Source organism: Falco biarmicus, chromosome 1 (genome assembly GCF_023638135.1).
Source record: "Falco biarmicus isolate bFalBia1 chromosome 1, bFalBia1.pri, whole genome shotgun sequence".
In the NCBI taxonomy this organism is placed as follows: domain Eukaryota; kingdom Metazoa; phylum Chordata; class Aves; order Falconiformes; family Falconidae; genus Falco; species Falco biarmicus.
The window spans coordinates 105,069,227-105,090,302 of NC_079288.1; the positions used below are offsets into that span (position 1 = coordinate 105,069,227).

The 21,076-nt window shown below is 41.4% G+C and overlaps 1 protein-coding gene across 3 annotated transcripts in view; it reads left to right on the plus strand.

Annotated features, from left to right (window-relative positions):
- Positions 1–12,159: 12,159 nt before the first annotated feature.
- UGT8 (UDP glycosyltransferase 8) overlaps positions 12,160–21,076 on the plus strand; it is a 48,128-nt gene continuing 39,211 nt past the window's right edge. The window contains exon 1 of one of the 3 annotated variants that reach the window (XM_056356873.1): positions 12,160–12,574. The gene's annotated coding sequence lies outside the window, so the exon portion shown is untranslated. Of the gene's footprint in view, positions 12,575–13,021; positions 13,149–13,227; positions 13,504–21,076 lie in introns of those variants that run through there. The other 2 variants (XM_056356897.1, XM_056356890.1) reach the window with 2 other exon arrangements.

A 21,076-nucleotide genomic window follows, 5' to 3' on the forward strand; every position in this document is an offset into this window, starting at 1 on the left:
ATATTTGTATTAACTTTTTTACTCTTATCTTGCCCACAAATAAATTACTATGTGTTTATAAGTTAAAAAAAAAAAAGTAGTTTCCTGCTGCTTTATAACTTAGATCCCTGAAAGTCTGAGGCTGTTAAGATATACACAGTGATTTTGGTGACCATTTGCCGACTACACACTAGTTCCAGTTTGCTCTTTGCATTTGTATCATCTATACTTAACTTTTTGGTCATGCCCTGTTCCTACCAATGCCTTCAATTTCACTAATCCCGTCTCTTCTTTTTTGGTTTTATTCCATCCCTCAAACTGCTGCCTCTGCAATGAGCTCCTTCACGAGTGCTTTCTCAGCTATTTCAGAGACATGAAATAAATCAAAGGGAGGAACCACCTCTGTCTTCCCTCCAGCCTTTGCAGATTTCAAGACCTAATTTGAGTCAAGAACATGGGATTTAAATGCAGTCTCCAAACACTGTCCTTCTGGGAATCACTGTTTCAGCACCACATACACCTATCTGCACCCAAATTTAAAAAATAGGCCCAAGATTTGAGTAGACATGGAAGGATATCTGCACACTATTGCCCAAAATCCACATTCAGGCAAAGACTGAAAGAATGCAGGTTAATACTTCTCATATGTCTTGTATCTCAAGAGAAGACCGAGGGGAGACCTTATTGTTGTCTTCAGCTATGTAATGGAATGGTATAAAGGAGGATCTAGGCTCTTTTAGAAGTGCGAAGTGATAGCATGAAGGGCAACAGACACAAAGGCCAACACAGGAAAACCTGACTAGACACCTGGAAAAAACCCATTACCATCATGGTGGTCAAACACTGGAAAAGGTTGCCCATACAGGCTGTGGAATCTCCTTGAAAATGTTCAAAATTCAAGCAGTCAGGCCCTAAGCACCCAAAACTAGTATGATCTGCTCTGGGCAGGGGTGGGATCAGACCTTCAGACATACCTTCCAGCTTAAATTATTTTATGATTCCCATGCTCCAGAACTTCTGTTATGCTGGATACACAGAGTCTCCATAACCTAATTCCAAAACTTCTACAGGGGCAATATTTAGCAGCAGAACAAATCATTAAGGCTTCCAAATATTCAAATCCAGATGTGACAGGTCTGTAATGGATTTTGGTACACTTCTCCATTCACAGCACACAAACCCAAAAATCTCAGTTTATAATCAAGCAGGGGGCAGGGGGTGGGGGGAAGGGAATGGACATGGACAATGACACATACCACCACCACCACACCACAATGACTCTCACCACAGAGAAGGGAAAAAAAAGATACATTAATTGCAAACTGACCAAGCTCTGCTATGCCTTACCAATAAAAGTGAACCAACCTAAATGGCTGGTAGAACTACAGTGTAGAAGGAGAGATTATTCATTAAATGACAAATTTTCTTCCCTAAACATACCCTTTTGATTGGCTGGTCTGCAGTCATTCCTACTAGATTAACAGGATAACGGGACAAACTAAAGTATAACAGGTCACTGCTCCAAACACCTTGAACCTCTTGCATATATTTAACACAGCCTTGGAATGAAACTAAGCAATTTCCCTTAGCAAAAACTTCAATATATTATTCAAGATTCCCAAGAAGGCTTTAATATAAACGTACACAGTGAGAGACACTTAACAGCTTTAATTAAAATAACTGAAGGTTCAGTAAAGGAAAAGGTCCTGCAGAAAAAGAGCATTCATACAAGGCGGAAAACACAGGAAACGTACCATTGTATGATCATATATATAGCAACAACACAGGACTGCAGAACAGCTAGAACACTTCTGCACTGAGAGATGGTCAGTCTGCTCTGTCCTCCTGTCCTCCATCACAAGCTAGGGCCAACACATCTCTGTCAGCAATTATCCATCCATTCCTGTCCAGTTTTGGTTTCTCTGGTAGTTCATAAGCACAGATGGAGTTACATAATAATTGACTGGTTTCTAAGCAGAGATGTCAGTATGGGGAAGAAAATCAGTTCTTCTCTTGCTCCTCATTTCATTTCAAGCAAAACAAACTAGGGCTCAGATCTAGGTTCTAGATCTTAAAGGACTTCACATTTAAAATCTAAGTCTTCACTGCATTCAAATTCATACCCCTAATTCATCTTATTCTCTAAATACGAAACAGAAAATGTATGCTTGTGACTTCTTTAGAATAAAAAAGAACATACAAACCGCATTGCTAGTGCAGGTTTACCAAAAAGAAAACTAAACTAACAGTCACAGCATCTGGCTAGGTTTCTTGATTATGCAATTATAACAAGGTTTAACTGTAAAGTTATAGGAAAGCAACTGCAGTTTCAAGAAAAACTTAAGTATTAGTGAAGGAGATGTAGAATCATGCTTACTAAAAGTGATTAATGAAATTCTTCATAGGTAAAAGATACAAGCAAGATACATGCTAAAGAGTTCCACATCCACACAACTACATATGAGAATGTATTAATGGAAAGAAAATAAACTAAGAAGATTAATATGAGACAAATCTCCCCTCCAGGAGGAGAAAGGAAGAAAAGATACTTGGAAAACAAAAACAGACAACAATGCTTATTTGAAAAGGAGAGATAACACATTTTAAGAATGCGAAATATTATCTTCCCCAATTCTTTAAAAATCAATTCTCTAGAGTTAGTTTGTACACAGTATAAGCATCAGTCATACATACATTCTACTTGTTTAGAAATAATTTCCTTGTTCTATTTAATACAGCCTTTTGACATTATGCTGTTCAGAATTACATAAAAATATTAAATGTAAGAAGTTTAAAGGTTAGTGTGTGGGATTGTAATTTAAAAAATAATGGACAAATCCAATCACTCATTTGAGACCTTTGGTCTGAAAGAAAAACAGTAAGTATGCCATCAATGGGGGGGGAAAAACCCAAAAGATTTCTAATATGTATAGATATGTTCTAGATATAATTAAAAATTTCAGCTCTCTTTATAGCTTGTCAGAGTTCCAATTTAAAACTATTATTTTCTCTAGTTTTGAGAGAAATGGATTCTTGATCTTAGAAGTTTCATTCCCATCCTTCTCCTGGTATTTAGTTCACCCCCTAAATATAAGGGAAGGAGGCAACACTGAAAACTAAATTAACGACAGCAGTATGGAGAGAAAAGGACTTTTTTTTTTTTTTTTTCTCTCTACTCCAAAGCAGATCCCCTACTCCAGATGATTCATTTAATACATTCAGGCCCACAGTCCTTCTGGTTGCTTTAAGCCCAGAAACAGCACAAAATAGGTAGATGAAGAACAGAGAAAAACCTAACATTTTAGGAAATGTTACGAGATATACTCTTAAAAACAGATAGTGCAGAATTAATATTCGAATAATAACACACTGTATTTGTAAGAAATTGTAAAGCCACTTGGGGGTGGGTAGGGTGGGTGGGCAATGTAAAATTACTTAGCAAGTGTTCTAGTCAGAATAGTTATAAAAACAAAGAGACAGACTTAGTTGTGAATGGCTGTGGTCTCCAAAACAGATATTGATGGCAGAATTGCAGAGTATGGATGCATTTCTTAGATACAACTGAAAGGAATGACACCTACTATGATACATGAAGCATGCAGATGTGATGAAGAGGGACTGTTACTTCATGCAAGAGGAAAAAGGGCTTCTGCAGCATTCAGAAGAGAGCTTGACAGAATGCTTTTACTACCAGGGCTGCTCAAAAGAAAGGAAGGTGGCAAATATCTGATAAAACGTACAGAATGTCACAAAGATGAAATAGGGACAAGGAAATTCTGTGAAGATGCCTATTACTGTAGAAACTGAAGAACAAAAAGGAATACTTTCTGGAACGACTGCTTCTTTAAATGAAACACAAAGATTTTAAAATGGTGGGTGGTGGTGATTTCAGCATAACATTCTAAGAGCATATCATAATGTTTGCAGAATGAAACACACACACAAGTGAAGAATTTGTTTGGAGTATCTGGCATGAGGATGCGGTGGTAGCTACCCAAACATTGGGAAATAAATTCTTGGTACACGGTAGGTACGTAGAGTGATTTTGGCATGCTTCCCATCACACCCAATGCAATAATTATAACAAGATTAACAGGCATTGCTAGTGAAGGCCCACAGCTGTTGCAAGGAATTTAATACTAGAAGTTGCTGACTTACCAAAGTACTGCAGAGTTGTTGAGATAGGCTCCTGGCACTTGAAACACCATATTCTCCCCATGCTGTGTGGATTTGCATCAGTGGCCATGCTTCATTACTTTAGCAGCTTTGATTAATCATGCTGTTGGGTTATTTTGTTTTGTACCAGTTGCTGGAAATCACAGTCCCCTACATCTCCTAGCTTTCTATACAAGCAAGACAGTGTATTTATATTAAGTAGTCGCCTGGCACTGGAACTTGAACTCAGTATCTTTGCCCTGTACCCCTTGCAAATGCCCTAAAAAGGAGGCTCAAGAGCCCTGTTCTGGATTTCCCCTCCTCTCCTCTCTCTCAGTTCTTATAAGTCTCTAATCAGGGACCTCCTGGGTTGAGACTATCATCCTTCCATTGCAGGAACTCAGTCCTAACATAGACATACCAAGGTCATCTCAAAAAAAAAAGGGTGCTTTCATGACAAATGGAAAAGATTACAGTCATTATTAGTTTACCAAGCAAAGCACAAAAGCGTGCACTCTCAGGAGACAGAAGACATATCCAGACATCTAAGGAAGGAAGGAAAAAAATTCTTTTCTGCAGAATCTAACACTGCTTAGCAAACTTTTTCAGACTACTGCTTAGTGTCTTCTTTGACTACAAAGACATAACAACATTGAGCCCGGTATGGCCTAATCATCTTATCTTACCTCTGACAACAGAAGAAGAAAAAACCAAAACAACCCGGAAAAAAAAGAAAACTACCCACCTGCATGAAAGAGGAAATGCAGAATTCCATTTAATGGAGATTAATAACCATTTGTTTTGTCAAGCTTTTGCAACTCTACAATTAAGGCTATGAATACTCTCTTAATAACCATTTATAGAACAGAAAACAAGCACACATACACACACCATACCACACCCTTGTCAATTATCCCCCTATCAAATGACCAGCTAGATCTCTGTTCAATTAACTACCTCCCCGAGTCCCTATTGAGGTTCTACATGTTAGCTTTATTCATTACTCCTGCCTTTCAGATGAGGTAAGGAGAACAAACAAGATGCACAGAGCTTTTGGGGGTTGGTGGTTTCTTTTAGCAGGTGTGGTAAGACCTCTCACATCAATGAGAAATGTCACAAGAACCAAATATAATAAAACATAGTTGGAGTAATACGCTTGTTTGTTTTGTTGCTTTTTTTTTCTTTCAGTCAAACAGCAAGAAGTTTTAGTAGAGTATCCCAAGCACTATTTTTTATCTTATTTATGGTCATATACTACTAATCTTTTCTGCTTATACAGGAAAATTGCATAAACCACAGCTTACCATCATGCATGATTTAAGTTATAACTGTACCTGCAAACCTAATCAGTATTCCCTAAAGTAATTTATCAAGGAAACATTAAAAAAAAAGTTCATTCAGGCATCTTGTTGGACTGATTTACCCCCTGCAGTCAGATATCAAACTCGCTACTTGTTAGAATATGCAGATAATATGGACCAGAACAATGGCAGTTGGTACCAAGAAAGCAGCTTGCATTGGTTAGGTATAAAGCACCAGTCTTTGTTAAGTGTTTAAAAGATCTTTTCCTCTTCTAAAGGCCTTTATTGTAGTAGCATTTCATAATTCCTTCTTCACGTCTAAAAAACTGATCAGATTAAGCTACTCCCATGAGGTAATAGACTGAATACCTTTTGATACTTTACAATGACAAAAGACTATCGCCGATATCTGTTAACGTGTTGTCTGCCTCAAGCTTAAAGAAATAAAATTATAGCCCTTGTCTTCTTTTAAGATGGATAAGGATGGCTATAAATGGCATTATTTGCACACAGTTTAGAAGCCTGCAAAATAACAAATTACGTTTGTAAACAATAAAACATTCTTCATTGCAACTAAAAATTCAACTTTTAAAACCATACAGACGGTTTCTGAGTTTATACAGATCAGCTTGGTCAGAGATTAACAATCGTCTGGTATTTGAACCTTCATCTGAATGATACCAATGGCTTTTCAAATGTTGGCTCAAATTTCAACTCCCAAAGAATTAAAGAAAACATTATAACCAAAAAGATAAGTTTACGGATAGAAACAGAATAATAAATAAAACCTTGTGCATGATTTTTCATGTGCAGATTTTTTTTCATATACTTAGTGACTTTTCTTCTGAAATTGAATTGAAAACTAACAATTTTGTCAAAACATGAACACAAAAATCCATCTTGCTACTTCCACATTCCTTTTAAAAAGCACAAGAGGAAGGATTACACAATTCAATAAGCAACTGAAGGTGCAGCATCACAAGAAAAGTATTAGAACACAAGAATGAGTTGCACAGGTTTTGAACCTACTTCAGTGAATCATAGCTAAGCATAAAACAAAGAAATGAACAAAAAGTCCCCAGAATAGGTAACAAACAAAACCCTACTCACACAACAAGCATCTACACCACACCTAGCAATTCTTGCCCGCTTATTACATTTCAACGTAATATCTATATTACCTTAAGGTTTTACAATACTCAGACATAAACACAGCTTAATTTTCCAGAGCAAAACTTTGCAAAACCACACTCACCTCCCCTTGTAACAGGAACAAAACCAAAAAGAGTCTTTAGATTTTTTTAACTAACATCTCATATACCGAACTCTGCTTAAATCAGTACAAAGATGACAAAAAAAACCCACCAAAAAAACAAACAAAAAAACCCCGAACACAGTTCATGAGCTTCTATGCTTTGCAGTTGAGAGTTCTCAACATAAGGAATACCGTAAGGGTGAACAAAATCCCTCTATACCACTATTTGGTTTCTGACAGCAAAAAAGAAAAATATCCTTCAGGGACAGTACAGCCACTTCTTATAATCCATTCCCCCATTACTCACCCAGGATGCTCGGTTATTGTATTTGGACAGTTACAGGGTAAACCCCTGCCTTCGGTGATTGTTTATAGCCTTATTGCCCATGAAGCTACCTACTCCCTTTCCAAACCTGCTGAAACAGCTTACGTCTTACTCCATGAGGTAATAAAAACCATCAAGGTCAGCTGCTTTTCCAGAAGAGCTTCCTTTCATGTCTTTAATCTGTTTGATACTTGCTGCAGTTAGTGTCACCTGGTTCTTGGCTTACAGGACCTAATGAGTAACAGCTGTGTATCCATTATCTCTACTCCCTTTCACTGTTTTGCAAATCTTGACCATATTCTCCCTCAGCTTTTTCCTATCCACACAGAAGAGTTCCAGCTTCTTTCGTCTCTATTCATAAGGCAGCTGCTCAATGCCCTTAAACACTTTTAAGTGCTCCTTTCCCATACCTTCTTGGGCCATAGTATGTCCTTTATAATGAAGCACAGTGAAGTGGAATTAATGGTTTTAACACTCTTCTGGATGAGCGTGCTCTGACCCTGAGGTCAACAAACCTTCTCAGAAAGTTACAGTATTGCCAGACAAGGAATGATACGAGGTGTGATCTCACTGAAATTTGTTTGTAAATGATTCCTTCTTCCTTTGTTAAGTTTTTTACTCAAGAGTATAGAACATCATGTTCTGTAAACACACAGGCTGCACTGAGAGTGCAACTGCAGCTGCATCACAGGTTTCTCCTCTAGGAGAAAAACTGATTGAGATGCCCCATATTCTGCTTCTACACAAATATGCATTAGTTAATGAGAAATTACCATTTCATGCTTAAGAAGAACCAAAAAACATAGCGTGATTACACAGCAGTTATTTTCTGTTGGGAACCACCATTCATAGACATAATATACGCTTACAGGAGTCACCTACATAGGTAAAATCAATGTCACTTTTGTGTTAGTGTTAATTATGTGAGATAACAACAGTTGCCTACAGCAAAGGCAGACTCTTCCTTACACCTCTTTTTGTGTTTATGGGGATCTGTGAACAAGGTCTCAAGATGTGGCAACCAGATCTAGAAGAGATGATTGTCTGGTAACACTGCAGTTAAATTAGGTACTATGCATTTCAGAGGATTAGTTCCATCTGGCAAACTGGTAAGGCAACAGAACTAAAAATCTTATTTAAATAAATTAGTTTGGCTGCTTATGATCTCATACCAATTAACAAGCAAAATTAGATAACATAATCTTAGATGAGTTACAAGGAAGGTTATACTTCAACTTTGCTCTGTAGAAACTCTTAAAGTATGTGCATTATAGTAAAAAATAAGGCACTAAGAAAACAAACTCAGGAGCTGAATCATTATGATCCAGAAGTCTACTGGAGAAGTTACTCCCTCTTTTGCCAACAACCAGTGCAAATCAGGAGAAAAGTACAAGGGACATAATCTTAAATTTAAATTACGCACATTGTCCAGCCCAATTAACCAGATTGGAAGAAACACAAACCTGGAATTAACCGTGTAATATTTCTATATTCTTATGAGTATGATAAAATCTCTAATGGGAAGAAAACACACCAGGAAAGAGTGTTCTGCAGCTGCTGCACTCTTGCCTTCCTCCAACAGAATGAAGTTCTAAATCCATCAGAGAAACATTTCACAATGGTATTTCTTAGTAAAAGTAACTTTGATGACATTGGTGTCCAACTTAAAAGCAAATTAAATTAATTCCTCTCTTGAAAAATAATATGAAGGTGTCCTTTTGGACAACAATAGAAGGTTATTCAAAAACACTTCTGAAGTGTCTGTTAGCCCTGTGTAACTTTAATGAAAATCAAAAATGCTTCATATTTATAGGATTTTGTGATTTTTCATTATTACATTGGAATCTGATTTCCTTATCACAATTTGGAAAACCAAAGTTACTGCAAAACAGAATTTCTGTGTTATCTTCTGGAATTTACTGCAGGACAAAAATTTCATGTGTCGGTATTGGGCTGTATACCTTATATACCTTAGATTTATAATAATAGCTTAACTAATAATTGATACCTTATTTTTACTGTCTGCACAGCTGGGTTGCTGTAAGTATGCAGCAAGTAATAAATACAATAAATCATTAAAGACAGAAAAAAATCCCAAATAATTTGCATTATGTACACTTTTTAATCTAAAACCAATCTATGGTTCACTTGCATCTCTTTAACGATAAAATCACTATATTGTTTATCAAAATAACAAGTCAGGCAATAAAAGATTGGAGCTGTCAGTTACAAGACATCGATACTGCAGAGTAAAATACTACTTTATCTGCTCAGACCCCATAATTTGAGTCTCTGGGAGTGCCCAGTATTTCCAAGAGATATTGAATTGTGACAAGGTGAAACTTGGCATTACATATTAATAACTGTATCACACAAATTAATAATTCTAGTTTCAACTACTTTGGAAAATTATTGTGATATGGAACTTTAGAAGGTTTCACCCCAAACTGCACTGTACCTCCATAGTTGAAGGCAAGACAATCAACATTTAGTACATTTAGAGTTTTCTATACCAGGAAACCATTGAAAAGATACTCAACTACAGTCACTATTTGAAGTTGGTTTTCCTGGACTAGTCGAAGGAAAACAAATTCATTACAGGATTAGCTGCCTAGAAAACAGTTAATTGAGCTTATACTGAGTGTTCAAGTTTGAAGCTACTCTTCCAATCCAAAAATCAGTCTCTCTGAGAGCAGGTGCTATTGTAATATAGGTACCATATCTTTCAGTAGTTCCCTCAAATAAAAAAAAGATCATCTTTGAAAGAAATACAAAAATGTTAAACAAAATTATATGTGTATCTGGAGTTTGGAATAAAAGCAGTTTTGCAAAGGCATGTAACCATAACAGGCAAAGACAGGACATCATACTTTGAGTTAGAGTATTTGCACCAATGAAAGATCACTGCACATGTTACAATAAACATACGGTGATGTTATGAGGAAATCATTAACTCTGAATGCATTGTTTTTTAATAAAATGTTTTATCTGACCTACAGCGGTCTGCTGAAGATAGGAAACTGGAAAGGCACAATATTGATAAAATCAAGTAACTCTGACTTGCTGACAGGAAAGGTAGATGTGGGGATGAGTAAAAAAACACCTAGAAGTAACAATCTCTCCCAAGTTAATATTAAATAGTATACAATAAACTCAAAATACCACCACCTTCGTAGGCATTTTCAGTACAACATTCTATAAAGAGACTCTTAATTTTTTACGAAGGTCCAATAAGTTATTTTAATAAAGTTTCCCTGGTAATTGCACCAATTACTACATTTTAGCATTGCTACTTCCACAGCAAGATCAGCTTTATTACAGCCGCTACCTAAGAAACAAAAATAATACTCAGAAGCATGTAGGAGACTAACATATCTCAGGGAAGTCTGAAAAAAATTTATACTTGCTTCAAATCTACACTTAAGCCCCTTGTTAACCTAAGAATGCCTCTGCTCTATTTGACTTACTAAATCAGATACCACTGGAATAAGAAGGTAGTTTAGATATGCAGAGTAACTGAATTTATTCAACTATTATGTATTGTCTTCAATTGGCATTACAGTTTGAATTTACTTTGCCTGGAACTAAATCTTTGAACATAATAGTGGCTCTGTATGCTTGATTCTGGGACATTTCACTTCAGAACCGCCTTTTTAGAAGCTCAGTACTTACCTCAAGGCCAGAGGCAACTGTTGGCTCATAGGATTTGAGTATCACCTGCTAAAGCCTAACATGTAATTTAATGTTAACTAGGTATCAAATGGGGCATGAGATTTGAGAAACTTTAATGATTTGATTTATATGTGAGAAACAGAAGAGCTTGTAAAATGCTCTGTAATGAATAGCATGAGAAGTTCTGACTCAGACTAGATTAATTTGAATGAAACTGAAGCTTCATTTTCTTTTGCAAGCCATCTTTATTAGAACAGAGGTCAACTTAAAGAACAATTTATGTTCAGTTTTCTTATAATTCAAATTTCATTAACTTTCTTGTTTTGCCTGATGAAACTTAAACCTTCACTTTTGTTAAAAGACTAACTTATCTGTCAAATCAGAAGGACTGCCTGAAACTTCATTTCCTTTAAAGTTCATCACAAAAACATCAATAAAGAAGCATTTAGCTTGGTGGGTCTGCAGAATGGTTTTGGACTTGTAAAACAAGCAGAGATGAAGTTTGGAGGGGGCTGGGGGGCAAATCTTGTTCTTTCAAAGAATTCTGTTGTCTGTCAACTGTGAAGTAATTACACTTATTATATAATAAGTGAATAATGGTAGGGAAGCAATATTCCCCCTCCCCCCCAAAAAAAAAACCCACCCCAAAATCCCCAACACCACACAACCAACAAACAACCCAGAACAAAAAAACAACCAACAAACTAATTGGAGAATTACCGTTAGTATTTAAATTTTGCCAGGTGGTAGCTTAGGCGGCTACTGGTAGGTCTTTCCCAGGATGGTGAAAGATAGGAGATACAGGAGCATTGCATCCCCTTTCAGTCAGCCTTCTCCAAGTAGGGACCAAAGCAACAGGGAACTAAGTGCCCGTTCCTGAAAGAGGAAGAAATAAAGGACCACATTATCACTCGACTAGCCAGTATCAACGAGGCAACTGCACCTAGCCCTAATGGAGAGGGAGAAACAGCTTCGGCGTTATTGAGTGCTTGTACTTTGTTTCTAACTGAAGCCAGGCAGCAGCGAGAGGGCAGCGTTAGGGCACGGCTACCGTCCAGGCACCTCTCACGGGGCCAGCAGGTGCAGGCTGATTCCCACAGGGGTGCCGACTAGTGCCCCGCAAATCCTCCACGCTTCGCACTTCACCGCCCGAGCGGCAGCGTGCCAGGCCGCCAGCCAGCACAGGAGCAGCCCGTACCCTACGAGGCGAGGGGCCGTGGCCGGCCCGCGGAGGCCGGGCCTCCCCCGCCGACCGTGCCCGGGCTGATTGGCGGAGGGCGGGCCCGGTCCCACCCGCCAGAGGCGGGCACAGGGGACCTGCCCCGCCGGGAGCTCCCCGCTGTGCTGGGAGCTGGGGCAGTGCATGGGGCGGGAGGGAGGCCGGGGACCCGCAGGACAGCGCTCCGCGCCGGTCAGGGGGAAGGGGTGAGGGGAGCCTCGCCTCGTCCAGCCGAGGGACCCGGGGCAGCATCTCCGCGGGGGGGGGGGGGGAGGACGGCAGCGCCGGTGTATGCGTCCGGCGGGCGGTGGGGAGCCGGGGCGGCAGCGCGGCGGAGCGGAGCGGGGGCAGAGGAAAGTGATGAGAAGTTGAGGGAGGGACGGAGCGAGGGTGCCCTCTCCTCTCCTCGGCCCGCGCCGCAGGGGCAGCCCAACCCCGCAGCAGGTGCAGCAGAGCCTGGGCGGAGGGGCCAGGCGGGCCCGGCGCCGCAGCGGAGGTGCTGCGGTGGGAGCAGGGCCTCAGGCCGGCCCGGACGGAGCTGCGCAGCCCCCGCGCCCGCTCTACTGAAGGAAGAGAGCGGCGAGCGGAGCTCCCGGCAGCGGCTCCCTCCGCTCTTCGGCTCGTTACCAGAGGCAGCGACGCGGAGAAACGGCCCTGAAGGGAGAGCGGTGAGGGAGCTGGGGCATACCCCCGTGGGCAGCGGGGGGGTGGGGGTGGGGGGGTGCCGGGGGGACTGAGGCGGTCCCGGCTCCGCCGGCCCCCCGAGGCGGCGACGCTGGCGAGGGGCGGAGGGTCCCTGCCCGGGAGCCGTGGGCGAGGAGGAGGGAGGCTTTCGTTTCACCTTTGTACCTTTTTTTTTTTTCTTTCTTTCTTTCCCCCTTGTTTCTCCTTTCCTCTTGCTTTGCTTTCCTTCCTTTCCTCATTCTCCCCCCTCCCGTAACGCAAGAGGAAGCCCGGGGCGCCTTGCATCAACCTCGCGGCGGAGGGTCTGGCGGGGGAGCGGTGGGGGGAGGAGGGAGAGCCACGGCGGGGGGGGTGGTGTAGTCGTGGACTGACTAGAGAGAAGCCGCAGGGGAGCGGGAGGCCGTGGCGATGCGGTGTCCCTGAGCAAGGGGAGCGGCGCGGAGGGGACGGTGTGACCTGGGAGCGGAGGGGAGGGAGCGCCGTGTCCTTGCGGGGGTGCCGAGAGGCGTCGTTCCTGGGCGAAAGCAACGGCAGCTCCGTGCCCGCCCTTACCCTGAGGTGAGGTCGGGCTGCTGCCGTGGGGAGAGGAGGGGTTTGGGGGGCAGCAGGGAGCGCGGCCGTGCCTGAGGAGCGGGCTCTGCGTGCCGGGCATGGCACCTGTGTGGCACGGCCTCCCGGGGCGGGCGGGCGGCAGGCGGGCTCTGGCCGGCCGCCCTCCGGCGCCGCAGCGGGGAGAGGTGCGGGGCGGCCCCGCTGCGGCGCTGGAGGCCCGGCAGGTGCCCGCGCTGCGCCTTGAGGAAGTTGAGAGCCGTGAGGAGGAGGAGGACGGGGCCGCGGCGCTAAGGCGAACACTTACTCGTGCTGTTCCTCCTCAGCAGAGGGAGAAGTTGGGAGGATGAAGCAAGCGGTGACAGTACGTGCCGGGAGCGGGGTGCCCGCCGCGCCCTTCGCGCCGCGACCGTTGGCGTTACCTGACGCGGGGCAGCGGGCGCGTGTCTGGGCTCGCGCGGGCGCTGCCGCAGGCCCGGGGGAAGGGGGTGGGGGGGCGCTGCCTTTCGGCCACCGACTTCGGCTCGGCTCAGCCTTGCGTCTGGCCTTGCCCGCTTCTTCATTAGGCTGCTCGGCCCCGGGTACCGCCGTGAGGGGCAGCCCGGCCCGAAGTTATGTAAGCCGGGCTGGTGGCTGCCGGGGACGCGTTGTAGTTAGGAGCTGGAAAACTTGGAAGGCGTATAACGTAAGGGTCCCCGGCGTGCGTGTAGGAAGAGCTGGAAAACTTGGAAGCTGTAAGGTGAGGGGACCCTGGCGTGTGTGCCGGGCCTGGGACGCGGCTGGAGTGCCCGGTGCTTCCCCTGTGCTCCCCGTCCCGCCGGGAGCCGCCTGGCCTGGGGCGGGCACTGCGTAACGGCTGCTCCGCTCCCCGGGGGCGCGAAACGGAGGAAAACGGCGAAGCGTCAACTTTTAAGGGAATACGCCAATAAAGTTGCGGTGTTTAAACAGATATTAAACGGTGTCTTGTCTTTTATGGCTTGTTTATGCGCTCGTTTTAGTACTGGCTGTGGAACAATGGGAAATCATTAAAAAATACGCAGCCTGTTCTGCATGCTCATCGGAGTTGTGTGGAGATGAACAGCAGTGGGTACCTCCTAAACATCCTTGAAGGGTCTCCCCCCCAAGCAAAGACCTTGGAAGCAGTATTTTTGTTTTTCACGTTAAGACAAAGTGACTTACTTTCAGGAATAACTCACATATCACTTGTTTCTAGACGTTTATTCCAAAAAGTGTCTTGGTTAAGTGGCCTGTGTGAAGCTGCCTGCCTGCTTTTCCAAGCAATTGTCGCACAAGGTCACTTATATTTTAGCTGAGCTAGTTTTATAGCACAACATCGTATGCAATTAACCTTTACTTCACATTTCCTTGTTTTTGTTCTTTTGTTTCGGTCATTGATCCAGGCTGAACACTGGATACTGCAGTGACCGTTTTTTTCAAAACTACTAACCAGCTTGTGCTAGAGTCTTACACCCTCTCAGATGGCTTTCACACTATTGTGAAAGTATTTTTGTTGAAATACAAGGAAATGAGTACTTGGCCTGAAATGCTTATGTCTTATTTCTTACTTTTGCACAACTTTTGCCATCAACAGACGCTCCTTGCAGGGAGCAAGAAAAGAAAATTACTGTTGTCGTGTGTGTCCAGGTAATAGACTCTAAGGTGAGAATTGTGTTAGGTCCATTGTAAATGCCCCTTACATTTTGTACTTTTAGGGTGCTCTAAGCAGTTGGGTGGTTCTGAAGTAGGATGTGGATGGAGGAGCCTATGGGACTAACCAGGGCTTGAGGAGAGGGCATCTGAGACAATCCCCGTGTCTTCATTTTGCACAGGGTGCTGTCACCTGAGCTCTGCAAGAGCCCTCTTGCCTGTGAGTGGAGTGGAGGGCAGCTGACTCACTGAGGAGGTGGTAGTAAAGCGGTGGGATGGTTTTATACCCTGGTGGCAACTTCAGCTTAGTGAATGGTTAGTGGCTGTTACATAGTTCATTGGCAGTCATTGCACCTACAGTTTGGGCTTGGCCTGTGATCGAGGCAGGACTCTGTTGTAACTCTAGATTAGCACACTGTGATAAATTTAGCTATTTTAGTTACAGCTTAGAGAAATTGAAGGTAGTCTGAATTACTGTGTTCATGAAATTTTAATGCTATGTTTATCATATCTGAATCACTTTAGAGATTGTTATCCAAATCAGCCCTTTGGAATGATAATGGTGTTGGTTCACTTGGAGGAACTGTACTGGGTTGTAATTGTGTGCCAGGGGTGCTGTGGATTGTGACAACATGGTCTAATTAGTTTGTGGAGAAAAAGTAAAGAGAACCTACCATAATTCTCTGCTTATATAATTTGACTTGGTTGATTTCTAGCAATATGTTTTCTTTCCAGGAAGGGGGGAAAAAAAAAAAATGTATCAATGTTGTTTTGTTTTGTTTTTTTCTTCTGTGTGGTAGGTGTGTTGCTACAGGTGCAGACGTGGGGTGAGAAGGTACTGTGGTAAGCCTCATCATCCGTAAAACAATGCCAGTAAGCGTAGCTTTGTGTATGGTCTGTTCTGTACCTGTTGAGACTTGTGTAGAGGGTTTGTGATGCTGGAGTGCTCCTACTGCTTAAAATACGTTCTGCAATTAATTATACTAATAACTGTAGCAACAGTGCCTATCCTGACTTGATTATTTCTAGACCTTCTTGAACATGAACATTAGTTCTGACTTCAAATGCTGAGTGTTTCATTGCTCACACCTACTTTCTTTTGTGTTTTCTACCTTGGGCTCTTGTCAGTCCTTCTTTCCACATCACTGCATTAGTCAGTTGCTTTAGTACCAAGAATTCATCTCAGTTTACTCCATCTTGAGTCTCTAGTTGTTTACTTACTAGAAAAATCACACTACAGTATTAAAAGCTGTTGAGACAACTGTTGTAAGATCATATTGAAGAGATGCTTACTAAATGAGATAGCTTTTCTCTCTAGATTGTAACTTTTAACAGAAATGCTTTGATTTCCCTTTCATTATTACAGAATGATATTGAAGAAGATTATAGGATTGTGTTTGAGAAATGCTGGTACATGGGAAGCATTTGAAATCACCTTCTTTTGTTGAGGTTTTTATTAAAAAAAAATTCAGCATGGATTTATCCTTTTTTTGGGGGGGGGGTGTTGGTTTTTTTGTTGTTGTTCTTGTTGGTTTAGAAAGTATCTTTGAGCTGAAAACTGACCTTCTGATACAGCTCAAAATGTTTGTGAATAGGCATTTTTTCCCTGTTTTCCAGGAAGTGAAATACACTGGAACAATTTCATGCAATTCTCTGCCCTGAAATGTGTGGTGGTTTTTCCATTTTTCCCTCGGGACAACTATGCTTGGAGTAAATTTCCAAAACTTGTGACATAAGCTTCCTTGAATCCTTTGACAAAATATTTTTAGTGTTTTATGACACTTGGAATGTATATATCTTAAATGCTCAGTGTGAGGTCCTGTTAATACTCCATGTAGGGAAGAAGTCTTTATTTTTTTTAATGCTTTGTAAAGAAAACCTCTTGGGAGTGATCACAGCTATTTTTCATTGCAGGTCCATTAAAATACTTCTTTTCATAATGTTCATAATGTCTAAGAGAACAATTTTCAGCTTTCCATTTTGCTGTTACATAATCACACTGTTATTTTTAAATTATTTTTTATTTTGCTAATTACGTGAAAGATTTTGTGCTACAGTTCTTGACTTGGAGCCAGTGTGTTGGAGCAGTAATAGCTCTGTTCTTTAGGAAGCTTTTGAAAATTCTAGTTTTTAACATAAAATCTTGTGTGTGTTTTTAATTCCTCAATATGAGAAGAATTGATGACACTACCTGTGGTTTTATGGAGTAACTTAATTGTTTAGCTATTAGAAACAGTACATCTAATCAGCTATACCTGGGACTAAGGAACACTTACATCCTTGCCAAATCTTGAACTCTGTGATCAGTAGATTGTTCGTTTTCTAAAAAAACCTAGCTACTAGCTCAGTTCAAAAAGCTGGGTTTTATATGGGAAGAAATGATGGTAAATAGAAAAAATACCACCAAACTTGGCATTTTTACAAACTGTAAATGTAACAGTTACAATGGCAGTGGTTTGAAAGACAATGTGTTTTCTAAATTATACAGTTCAGAGTTGCAAAAAGTAGTTACAACCTGATTTGTTAAGACAATTTCTCATAAGTAACATGGTTATTTATGGTCAAGCTCATGATTTTATTTGTATAGGGGAGCAAGTACAGCTTTCTTCCTCGCTCTATGCTGTTCTTTCCTCCTGTGAATGGATGGTTCAGCTTCATGAGATAGAAGTGACTTAAGACTGATTTCCCTTCCCGCTTGATAACTGAAGGGTGAGTTAATGGAAAATCTTGGGTCAGCTTCAGATTCTGAACTGAGTTGGAAATGAGCCTTCATGCCCTGGTGAAACATTGTGCTTTTTAAAAATCAAACAAAAAAACTGTGAAGGTTGTGGCTCAGTGTATTTAGGGGGAGGTAGCAATGTGAACATAATAAGGTGAAGGACCACCTGAGTACCTTAAATTATACTATATTCCACTGTATTCCGTTAGACAAGTTATTTTCACCCATACATCAACACCAGTTTTGAAGAAGTTTTCATACGTTTGTTACATGTGAGGATTGAGTACATAGCTGTAGCACAACCTTCAGATGTAAATGCTGAAATAGAAGGCCTCAGTTGTGAAAACTGAGATGCAGTTACATATGCTGAATTTCATGGTTCCCTCCAACTTAGAAGCTGGAAGTTATTTGACTTAAATCAAACAAATAGGCTTTGTAATTCAATGCCAAGAACACAAATCATAAAAATAAAAGTATTTTAAAAAGGAATTGTAAAGACTTTAAAAAAAAGTAGAGTAGTAGTGTTAGAAAAACCTCTGTGGCCAGTACTCATGTGTTGTTACTTACCTGCCCTTAACTTTATTTTCAGGCCATCATTGTTGTCTTCCCAATTTAATATTCTAAATGAGAAATTCTAAAATTCGGAGAAGGCTCCGGTATTTCCTAGCTTACACTATGAATGGGACCAAAGAAGCGTATCGCTCTGAATGATAATCTGGGTTAGGAACAGGAATTTTGGCCAGAATACTGCTGTAAACATTACAGTAATTTAAACAGCATGTAGATGCACAGTCGGCTTTTGAGGTGAAGTGGGAAGTATGGCTGCGGAGCCCGCTGCAGCTCTCAAACCCAGCAGTGTAAAGGGATGTGTTCTCTGCAATGTGCGGTGCTGGCAGAGGGAACCTGCTCTTCTGAATGCAGTTGTACATCTCCTCTTGGCTACGCCTGTCCTTGAACTGATTGAGAATGCAGATTTAGTTACTAATTTGAATCTGTTTTGTTTCATGGAAAATGTTCTCCCACCCTCCCCCACTTTGATTAAATATTTTTGTCTAAGGTGAAATGTGGGAAATAGATACAGGAATATGCATGGAAACATAGGAGATATGGTGCCTAATAAATCTAATTTCCAGCAGTATTAAATGCTTATAATGAAATATTATTTCGAGTGAAAACCTAATCTGGTTTCTCCCGTCTCGTTTAAGAGCTGCTGCTGAGCTGTGGTGGTAGTTTACATGGTATGTGTTTCAAATTAGTAAGATTTAATTTATTTTTTTTTTAAATGGGATAGTTGTTAGAGAATGTAGATGCCGTATGTAAGTAGTTAAATGTTTATTTAAGTTTGCTTGGGAAGCAATTCTGCCAGTTTATCACAATGCAAACAGGTGCTGAAAAGTACTTTTTTTTTGTTTGTTTAATAGCATGGGTGTGCTGAGATGTTAAACTTGGACCTTGGTAGCAGTGTCTTTCTCAAGAGCATTCTTGGCTAGAAGGTTACTGCCAGTGAAGAGTTTGTAGGTGGTATTTGGCATTGGCAGTACTTGGGGTAGAGTTTGTGCTGCAGGCAGCACTGCCTCTGCAGGAATTACCATTGGGGGAATGAAGAAGTTGCCAACTCTGGTGCCTAGAGAGTCAGTAGGTCAGGAATATTGGCTAAAAGGGCCTGTGGAAGGTCTTGTACAAATTTTCCCTCAACACAGAGTTATTGACAATGTAACATCATGTCAGCTGTGACTCTTCCTTGTCCCAAGTCTTGACTACCTGCGAGGATGGAGGTACCCCATCCTCTCTAGTAACCTTTTCCAGTGCCACACGACTGTTCCAAAGGAAGAGATTTTTCTAGTGCAGTCTGAACTTTTTAAAGCTGCAGGTACTGTTCCCTCCATGAATGGCAAACTGATAGCCAGGGAGTTTGGCTGTGAAGGTAAATGGGAAGATGTCATGAGGTGGATTAGCTAAACTGGAAACAAATGCATACTCTGATCACTCCCATTGTTTTGAAAACCAACTCAATCAATTTGTATCAGTTTGCTGCCTGGCTACCAAGTCAGGCTTGTGTTGGTTCCTGATGGTCCTTGGGGCACCAGCTGAAACTGTTTATAGCTTGTGGGCCATAGGTAGCAGTGACTGCAAACATGGTGGTGGTGTAAGAGATGGGTCAGCCTTTCGTACAGGAAACCTGCTGTGCTGATAGTCTGTGACATGAGTTACAGGCTGTGGGAATCTTGCTGTTGCTCCATACCTTGCTGGCAAGAAAGACTTCAGCCTCTTCTGCTTTCTTCCAAGGTTCTCTTCTACTAAGCCTTTTATGCCTGAGTGAAATTGGGGAGACTGTCTTGGTAGTCTAAATAAAACTTGTACACCAGTAAATACCAAGAAAGATTTTTTTAGAGAATCAGACCCTTGATTAAGCCTTGTTGGTCATTGCAAGAGTGTTATTTCCTGTTGCTGAGTTCAAAGAAACTGAACTTTGAGAGGTGTCTGTTGATATGTATGGTGTTTGGTCCCTGGGCACAGAAGTCTGTCATAAGAGATCAAGCATAAAATATTTGTGGGAAGTTTTGTTTACACACATTTTTTCTTCCCAGTGCTCTAAACTGGGAAATTTCAGGTGTTTTTCAGTAACGGGGCTAGATAGGCCAGTACAGTGTTTGGGGCATCCATTGCTCGTGGGGTTTGAAAGTCTGTAAACGTGAACTGTTGGTATAAGTCTTGTGAGGACTTGCATGGAAACTTGCCCAAGGACGGTTGATGACCATCCACATTTTTCTTTCAAAGTTGATAATCTTGTGAAATAAATTTGTCTGGTGTACAGCGTCTCAAATTTAGGAGTATAGCCTAAAGCTGCCACCATTCATGGTGCTGAATTTTTAATTACTGTGCTTTGTGATACTTTCGTAATTGTTTTGCTTGTTTATCAGTTAGCTTTATTTCATGACAGTATGCTCAAAAAGATGGGAGTATTACAAATAATTTAATCTCAGCTTATACTTTATATTAAACAGTCAATCTTGCATGAAATCATTACTAGTGAAATAACTTGGTAGCCTATAGCAGTAGTTAAGAGCATGTTTCCGTTATAAAACCCCTTCAGATACTTGTTATTATGTAGTGATAGTGTTCAAAAAGTTCTAGTTGCTTTCCAGAAGTGGAGGAAGATCATCTCACGTCCCAGAAAGTGCAATTTCAGTGAGCAGGAACAGAAACATGCACATGTAGAAGCACTTGATCGTTTATTGTTGATTTTTTTTTGCTTTGGTTTTACACTCGGATCATCCTCTGTGAGTCATAATCTTAGAGTTGTCAGTCAGCTTTATCTTGGTGCTCTGCAACCTTTGGATCTATGTTTTGTTTTCTTAATATTTGAATTATTTGATTGTATTTCTCACGTTGTCTTTGAAAAACCACAAACCCTTTGTTTAGACCCTTTTATTTCTGAAGTTCTAATCCAGTCTTAGTCAGTTACTGATACACAGAAACTTCCTGCTATTTTCTAGTATATAAAGATCTTTATGCAGCTGCTGCAACACACCCCCCCCCATCTTTTCTTACCCTTTGGTGGAATGTAGTC